Source organism: Bidens hawaiensis, unplaced genomic scaffold, assembly GCF_021521415.1.
Source record: "Bidens hawaiensis isolate Kalapana, Puna unplaced genomic scaffold, B.hawaiensis_p1.1 tig00008064_1, whole genome shotgun sequence".
NCBI lineage: Eukaryota > Viridiplantae > Streptophyta > Magnoliopsida > Asterales > Asteraceae > Bidens > Bidens hawaiensis.
Genome location: NW_027491569.1, coordinates 572,474 through 582,005, shown reverse-complemented (window position 1 = coordinate 582,005; position 9,532 = coordinate 572,474).

Below are 9,532 nucleotides of genomic sequence, written 5' to 3'. Positions count from 1 at the left end.
GGCGCGTCTCTGTTCCGTGGCAGGTCGGTTACATTTTTATGTCCCCTCAACAGTGTTAGGGACACGTGCCGCGCTCTCGTTGGCTTGCACCTGCGAGTGGGGGCGCGTGAAATCCGATCAGTTACCACTTTTCTCTCTCCTGGGCCTATAAAAGCAGGCCCTTAGGAAAAATTTTTTATCTTCATCTTCATTGTTGCTAATTTTCGAATTCTGTCTTTCATATTCTGAATTGAGTGTTTTCATCGTTTCGAAACTTCGATTATCTGCTGTTGCAGTTGTATGTTTGATAGTTCAGACTCGTCTAGCCCCTCAATCACCTCTATTGCCTCTCGAAGACGCCGTGTGAAATCTGTGGTAATGTCGACATTGAAGCAAAAGGGGAAGGGGAAGAGGGTTGTTGAGACCACATCGGAGGAAGTAGGGAGGACCAAGGCCACCAAAAGGTGGAATGAAATCCCCTGCAAATTGAGGCAGGTCGATTTCGACAGCCTCATCGCCTCTCAGGGTTTTCCCACCCTGTTTGGCTGCATGTTGCCTGTGGCCGGGCAGACGGCGGCGGACCCGCCTCCCGGCTATATTTCGCTGTACACCCATTTTTTCACCCACTGCAACCTTCGTCTTCCGATGACGAGGTTTGTAGGCGCGGTGTTACGGTTTTTCGGGATTCATATATCCCAAGTCCATCCGTTTGGACTTGTGCGCATGACTCATTTCGAGTTCATGTGCAAATCACAGCGCGAGGAGCCCACCCCTCGGCGCTTTCAATTCTTTTACAAGCCCAAGATCCAGGATTCTTGGATCTCCTTTATTCCTCGCAGTCAGAAGGTTAAGTGCTCCACTGTTTCATTCAAGAGCCTTCATGACTGGTCTGAGAGGTTCTTCTACATTAGGGCTGGTGTGATACCCATCCGTATGACCATGCGCTCCATTTCTTCTGCGCCTGCGGATGTGGGTGTCCTCAAGAACCCAACTGGCGCCTGGGTTAAGAAACTGACCGATGAGCCATCCCCCGCGAAGAAAATTTGCGAGGAGGCGCTGGTGGGGGTCGGTATGAGTAAGCTATGGGCCGACAGCGCGCTTGAGCCCGTTATCCAAGTTGACGGGTTGTGTAAGTTTATTTCATTGCTTTATTTCTTTTTCTGCGCGAACATAATTCTTTTTCTGATATCAGTTGACTTGTTTTTGCGCAGTCACCAAGGACTATATCCACGCCGCTTATGATGATCAAGTGGAGGGTGGCTCCGTCGCGCTTGGCGCTGGGGAGGTTGGTTTCCCGGACCGCTTCGATGACATGTTCATCCCAGTGGATCTGGAATTTGACTTTGATGGCGACGCGCCTGGTAAGCCTTCACACTTATGTTTATTCCTTGAGAATACCAAATTTTGCTAACACTTGTGTTACATGTATTGTAGATGCGCTGGAGAACTACGAGCTGGAGCTCGCGGAGGAGGAGGAGGAGGAGGAGGAAGAGGAGGCGCCCCTACTAAAGCGCAAAGCTAAGTGGAAATCAGGCGCAGGGGGCAGTAAGAGACAAAAGAAAGATGACACCCCTGTCGTTCATCCCCATGCTCAAACGAAGGGACCTAAGGAAACCCAGGTGTTTACCACCATGGGTTCTTTAGCTTCCCTGCCTGTGAAAGTGGGCAGACCTCCTGTCCACTTGAGGTATGGTGGCGTCACCTCCTCCGTTCGCGCGGCTGAAGAGAGAAGCAGTGCCGCGCCTGCGACAGGTATACTTTGCTTATCTTCATCTGATTGAATTATTATTAAACCTTTGCTCCTTTGACTGTTTGCAGGACCGGCGACGGTTGCAGATCAGCCGCAGGCGCCACAAGGTGCTGAGGCTGCGCCGGGGTCTGCTTCGAAGTCCCCAGTTCTACCCTCTGAGAAGGGTAGAATGAACTTTATGGCTATGTTCGCCGCGCGAACAGAATTGCGCCAAGGTATGTTTTGCACATTTGTCTCCTGAATTTTTTGTTTTGGATCCAGTCGTAAACCAATTTTCCTTGTTGATTTGTTCATAGGAGTTGTAGCTGGCGTACAAGTTGCTGGCGACACTCCTGGCGCCGTTCCCGGCGCCGCTGGTTCTGGTCCTGCTCCTGCTAGTGCTGAGTCTCCCCTTATTGGGATTACAAAGGAGCAGGAAGCCGTATTGCGCGCCGAACTGGCGGCGTCGAGACCTCCCTCGCCTCCTCCTACGCGCAGCCCTCTCCGCGAGGCTGGTTTGGAGCCCTCCAGGTCGCAGGAGAAGAGGCCTATTGAGGAAGATGAGGAGGATGAGGGGGCTCCAGCTGAAGACTCCTTGGGAGACCGCGCCAGCCCTGCGATGCCACAAGACTTCGCAGCGCATACTTCTGGTGGGGCTGGCGCTGACTTTTCTGCTTCATCCCCGCAGGTATGTTTTAATTTGTTGCTCCGCTGCGCGTACCTCCATATAAGTATGTTTTATGACTTAGAACATTTCTTGTGTTTTGTAGGAAGGTGACCACGTTTATCGCCCGAGATGGAATATTAATGAAGAAAGTTCCTTCCAATCCATGGGCGTATGCGAGGACTTCTGGGCTCATGCCGTGCCTCCTACTGAAAGGAGGTATCAGGAGGAGCGCACTCGCGCTGACTTGCTCAACGATCACATTTTCGCTGGGTCAGCTTTCTTTGCTGCCTCCCAAGAGCTTCATCGCGATTATATTAAAGTACGCGATGCTCTTGTGGCAGCCCAGCAAGAGGCTAAGGTGGCTGCCTGGAACCTTTCTGATGCTCGCGCACGAGCTGAGAAACTCCAGGCGGATCTCAGCGAAAATAGAGCAAGTGCCAACACCGCCTATATTAAGCGCGGGCATGAGCTCCAGGCTGCGCGGGAGAAGCAGCAGGTGGCGGAGGCCGAAGTTGCCAAGTACGCGCGGAGAGTGCGTGTCTTGGAACAGCAGGCCGAGGCGCGTGACCAAGCTATCGTCCAGAGTATCACTGAGAAATCATCACTGGAGAGCGAGGTTGCGCGCCTGAAGAGGGAGTTAGCGGCCGCGCAGGCCGATAGAGATGAGGCCTTGGCGACGGCAGCGTCCAGCCAGGAAGCACTTGGTGCTGCGCAGGCGGAAAAAGAAAAAATTTTGGCGGCAGCAGCGTCTGATAAGGAGGAGCTAAAAAAGACCAAGGAAACTGTTGAGTTATTAAACTCACAGGTTCCTGCCCTCGAGACGTCTGTTGCTGGCCTCGCGCAGGATCGCCAATGGCTGGTGTCACAGGGCATGACTCGTTGCGCTTTGGCGATGAAATATTCCGCCGAGTTTCAGGCCCTTGTGATGGACTGCAATGCTGCCGCGCGCCTGGTGGGTCGCGCTGAAGGGTTTACGGATGGGTATGAATATGGCATGTTGAAGAAGAACCCATCCGAGTACCCTTACAAGAGCGACGCGGCCTGCGCGGACATGGCCGCGGTGGGGGAGAAGTACATGAATACTCCCATCCCCATCCTTATGTAGGTACCTTGACCCTAATGAGTTTTACTTGATTAATTTTCCAAGTGTTTTGTACTCAATACTTTTCTATTGATTTTGCAGATAGCTGCGCTTGCTGACCAGCCCGACCTCGGCGCGCTAAAGAAGTTGCTCGATGAATGCGAGAGGGCTGGTGGCGATGATGGTGGCGCGGGGGATGTTGCCCCTACCAGCGGTTCTGGCGCGGCGAAAGAATCTGCTCCTGACACCGTCGTGATAGAAGACTCCAATGAGGAGGATGAACTTGACTATGGTCAGTTTGGAGATGAAGAGGAGCAGGCTGCGCCAGATGCCGAGGGCGATGATGAGGATGATGAAGAGGCTAATGTCAACGTGGAGACTTGAGAAGCCCTTCATGTTTTTATTTTTATTTGTAATTTGTAACTCATCATACTTGTAAATTTCAACGCAATGGAATGAAATTTGTTTTCCCTTTTTCACATCTTGCGCATTTCCATTCATCTCTTCATGTTTGCTTGTATAGATATAAGATATGCTTGCACGCTAAAATAAAACAAGGTTGTAAGGAAATTATTCACTTAACCATAGTCCTATTTTGTAAGTGGTTTCGCAGTATCTTGTTTATGCTGACATGCGCGATAACTTTTCTCAATTCCTTTTTTGCGCGTCGAGGTCGCGCGGTCTTAATATGGAAGTATGAGTTTTAGCCATTACATGTCAGCATGTGTTACTCAGATATCCACTATGATTCCGCGCGCGACCTCGACCTGAGACCTTAACAACTATGATATGGCATGTACTTTGCCTTAGTTGTGTTTAAGGATTTTTATGATCAGGCTGCGCGAGATGTAAGATGGATGTTTGTGAGTGTTTTGAGCTAAGGCTCTTTGTTTTGGGCTAAGGCCCTGACGTTTTTAGAGTTAAGACTCATTAACGTGTTTGAGCTAAGGCTCGTAGGTTTGGGCTAAGGCCCTGACGTTTTAGAGTTAAGACTCGTTAACGCGTTTGAGCTAAGACTCGCGCATGTATGTTTTACTTCGTTTTATTTCGTTTTGAAGTCAATATAGTGTTGTCATATTGCTCCAAATTAATAAAGGAAGTGTGAAACATGTATGCAAAGGTAATAGAACAAATATTGAAAGATAGCGCGAATCATCATTCATGATGGCTTAAAAGCCTTGATTACATATTTGAACTTTTACATGAAGCATTTTCTAAGTTGTGCCGCGTTCCACGCGCGCGGTATCTTTTTTCCATTCAAATCTTTTAAAGTGTACGCGCCTTTCCCCAAATCTTCTGAAATTTGATAAGGTCCCTCCCAATTGGGGGACATTTTTCCTGGGGGTATTGCGCGACTAGCTTCATTGTTTCGAAGGACAAAATCATTTTTCTTGAAGTGGCACTCTTTAACGCGCTGATTATAATATTTTTCCAGCTTTTTCTTGTATCTGGCTTCATTGATGATAGCCGCTTCTCTGCGCCCTTCAAGCAAGTTAAGGTCCAATCTTCTTTCGCGCTCGTTATCAGTTTTGCTCATCATGAGTACCCTATGGGATGGGCATCCAATTTCTGCTGGGATCATAGCCTCTGTCCCATAGGTTAGGCTGAACGGGGATTCGCCATTGCTAGTTTTGCTTAATGTCCTGTGCGCCCACAGGACATTAGGTAACTCTTCGACCCAAGAATGGGATTCTCCCTCCAACCTTTTCTTCAGCCCATTTAGCAAACTTTGATTCGCGCGCTCCACTTGGCCATTCCCCTGAGGGTGGTAGACCGAAGTGAAGATTTGGTTGATGTGCAATTCTTTGAGCCAGCTTGATATCTTCCTATCAGTGAATTGTTTGCCATTGTCGCTCACAATTTCCATAGGAAGGCCAAAACGGCAAATGATGTGGCTCCAGATAAATTGCTTCATCGCCTCAGCTGTGATTTTTGCTAGTGGCTTGGCCTCAACCCATTTTGTGAAATAGTCTATCGCCACTACCAAAAATTTCACTCGCCCTTGCGCTTGCGGCAGGGGCCCCACAATATCAATGGCCCATTTGTGGAAAGGCCATGCAGAGGTCACCGGAATCAAGTTGTTCTTTGGCCGCATGGTGTTTGGCGCGTAGCTCTGACATGCCTTGCATTTTTGTATTTCTTTTAGCGCATCCAAGTACATGCCCGGCCAATAGTAGCCCGAGCTCATTGCCTTGGCAACCACCATGCGCGGGCCAGCGTGTATGCCGCAGATTCCTTCGTGAATCTCCCTAATCACATAGCTTGCTTCTTCAGCATCCAGGCATTTCATGAGCGGTCCAAGATAAGAGCGTCGATATAATGTACCATCAAGTAGTTCATAGTTCTGCGCCTTGTGTCTTATCTTTCTCGCCTGTGCGCGATCGTCCGGTAACGTCCCCTCCTTCAGGAATTCCATTATTGGAGTAATCCAGGATGAAGGGGATGTATGAATTACAAGGACCGATTGCGTTTGCACTGACGGGTTGCTCATCACTTCCACCCTGACATCTTTGGCAAAGTGATCAAAATTAGTTGATGCCATCTTACTCAACGCGTCAGCGGACTTGTTTTCGCTGCGCGAGATGTGTATGATTTTGAAGAAGTCAAACTGCTCAACGATCTTTTTTGCCTGCTCTAGATATAGAGGCATGGTGTTCTCCTTGGCATCATAAAGGCCATTGACCTGCGCAGCTACCAAGTAAGAATCAACATGTGCCTCTAGCCTTTTAACTCCAAACTTGCGCGCAATGCGCAGACCAGCCAGCAGGGCTTCATACTCAGCCTCATTGTTGGTACTTTTGAAGTCCAACCTAATAGCATAAGTATATTCATGATTATCAGGGTCCACCAGTTTGAGGCCCGCGCCGGACCCTTCGCTGTTGGAGGCTCCATCAGTGAATAGCCTCCAAACATCTTCTTCATCATTTGCTCGCGGAGGGTCTACCTCGCGCTGAGCTTCTTCAATCTTTCCCTCTGGGATTTCCGTGATGAAATCCGCCAAAATTTGACCCTTTATTGCTGGACGGGGCTTATAAGTGATCGTGTGTTCACCCAATTCCAGCGCCCACTTTGTCAGCCTTCCGGAGAGCGCTGGGCGTCGCAAGACTTGCTGGATGTTGTAACCTGTCAGAACTTCAATCGGATGACCATTGAAGTATCTGTGAAGCTTGCGCGACGCGTGTGTTAGTGACAAAACTAACTTTTCCATGATGGAATAGCTCGTCTCAGGGTCTGTCAGCACCCGACTCACATAGTATATTGGCGTTTGGATCCCCTTGCGATCCACCAATAATACTGCGCCGATGGCGCGGTCTCCAGCTGACAAGTACAATGTAAGGGTTTCGCCAGGAAGTAGAGCTGTGAGCGCGGGGAGCTTTATGAGACATTCTTTTATCTCACTGAAAGCTTGCTCAGCCTCAGGCGTCCACTTGAATTGGCTCTTCTTCAAGCAGTTCCTCAAAGTGTTAACGAATGGAGTAGATTTGCTGGCGTGGTTCGCTAGGAACCTGTTGATTGACACCAATCTACCATTCAGCTTCTGAACCTCTTTCATGGTGGATGGTGAAGGCATGTCAAGGATGGCTTCCACCTTTTCAGGGTTCACCTTGAAACCATCCTTAGTAACCATTACACCAAGAAATTTCCCCTCTTCCGCGCCGAAAGTACATTTGCTCGGGTTGAGCTTCATGTTAACTTCCGTTAGGCGCTGAAGAGTTTCCTCGATGTCTTTGAGCATTTGTCTCTCCTCCCTGCTCTTGATCACCAAATCATCAACGTAGACTTCTAGATTTCTTCCGATTTGTTCACTGAAAACCGAATCCATAAGCCTCTGATAGGTTGCGCCCGCATTCTTTAAACCAAAGGGCATTTTTGTGTAACAAAAAACACCCTTGTCGGTTCTGAAGGCAGTCTTGTCTTCGTCCTGTGGTGCCATTTGAATCTGGTGATAGCCTTTGTAGGCATCCAGGAAACATTTGAGCTTGAATGGCGCCACGGAGTCCACCTTTGCGTCGATGTTTGGGAGGGGGTAACAGTCTTTCGGACATGCTTTGTTGAGGTCCTTGAAGTCAATACACATCCTCCATGACCCGTTGCTTTTCTTTACCATCACAGGATTGGCTACCCACGTCTGGTATCGGATCGGGCGGATGATGTTTGCGCGCAACAGGTCCTCCACTTGCTCATTCATGGCCTTCGCCTTTTCATCCCCCATGATTCTCTTTTTCTGAGCAATTGGCTCCACCGACTTAAACGTGTTAAGAGAATGTTGCGCCAAGTCTCGCGGGACCCCCGTCATATCGGAGTGTTGCCACGCGAAAACCGACGTGTATTTTGTGAGCAACTTTTTCATTCTCAATCTCGTTTCGTCTGAAATGGTAGCGCCAATTGTGACCGTTTGCTCTGGGAATTTTGGGTTTAAAATCCACTTCTCTGGCGCATTGTCCGCCATTGGAAGTTTTATTCTCCCTTCCCGCGGCGTGCTTGTCACTGAGCACAAATGATCGCGGTAAACAAATGTTACGCCTGTTGGTGTAGGGAACCCCAATGCGCCGTGCGCTGGCGACGGTACAGCATTAAATTGGGCAATCGTTCCCCTACCCAGGATCATATTGTGGCATGACGTGGTGGGCAAGACCAAGAAGTTGACCACTTCGGCTCGCTTGTGCTCATCATCCCCCATAGTTAGTTCAAACTGAATCTGGCCTAGGGGATGGATGATTTCATTTGAGACACCACAGATTGGTGCGTTCACAATTTCGAGCCGCGCTTGGTCTGCCGGGTCTAACTTTCTGAAACATTGCTCATACATAATGTCAGATTCGCTTCCAGTGTCCACCAGGACCTTTGACACTTCGTAATGAGCAATGTGTGTGGTGATGACGAGAGGACTGCTTATTGAAGGGCCTTCCCTGATTCTTGGGAAGATGACTTGCTGCTCGCGCCAATCTCCGTGGATTTGCGCGCTTCTCTTTTTTGACGTCTGCCCTTGTCGTCCCCCCTCAGCCACACAGATTCTTTTGTATTTCTTGGTGGCAGAGGCTCCTTCCGGTTGCTCATCTTCTATTCTTTGGTTTTTCACCAAGTGAGCCAGCCTGCCTGATTTTACATCCTTCTCGATCGCATCCTTTAAATGATGGCATGCGTCGGTGTTGTGGCCCGGGGACCTGTGAAATTCACAATATTTGCCACTGTTTTGCGGTCCCTTGTAGTGTAGTTGCTTGGGGGGCTTGAATTGAACATTCTCAGTACTTAACACCTGTGAAGGTGTTTTAGTGAGTGGAGTCCAAATTCTTGGCAGAGGTCTGCTAGGATCTCTGCCGCCCTCCCTCTTGTCACCATCCCCACGATTACGAACATCTTTTTGGGGCTGGGGTGAGCTTGGTTGCGCTTGCTTTTCTGCTGAAGAAAAACTTGTTGGCTGCAACCTGGACCATACAGAGTTCTGTTTGGCCCTCTTCTTTTTGCTGCGCGGTGATTCAGCCTGATGCGCTCTTTCTCTTGCCCTATCTTGGGCAATCTGTTTTTCATTTCTCGCGAAGACTCGCGAGGCTTCCATTAGTTTTGCCCAAGTGGTGGGCATACCATCTTTGCTTACGAGAGCTCGGCGGAGTTGATCACTGCGCGCGCCTTGTATAAAGGCCACGCGCAGGAGCTGCTCAGTTATACCCCCGATTGCCAGGGACTCCTGATTGAAACGAGTGATGTAATCTTCAATCGTTTCATCATTCCTGCGTACGCAGTGCATGATGTCATCAGGATCGCGCGTGTGCCTGCGCTGCTGTACGAAGTGGGCTTGGAACTTTTCTAATAGTTCCTCGAACCCATCAATTTGCCCAGTCGGCAAGCTCTCGAACCATACCCGCGCTGCGCCTGTGAGGCAGCGAGCAAACATATGACACCATGTTGGCATCGTCCAGCTCTCTAGGTTTCCCGTGTTATAGAAACCTTGCAAAAAGTCATCTGGATCCGTTGTGCCATCATATTTGCCCAGACCACTTGGCATCTTGGTCTTGTGCTGGATGGGAGCCTGCGCGATGCGCGCAGTAAACTTTGAGTGCTTTACCAAGATGGCTGG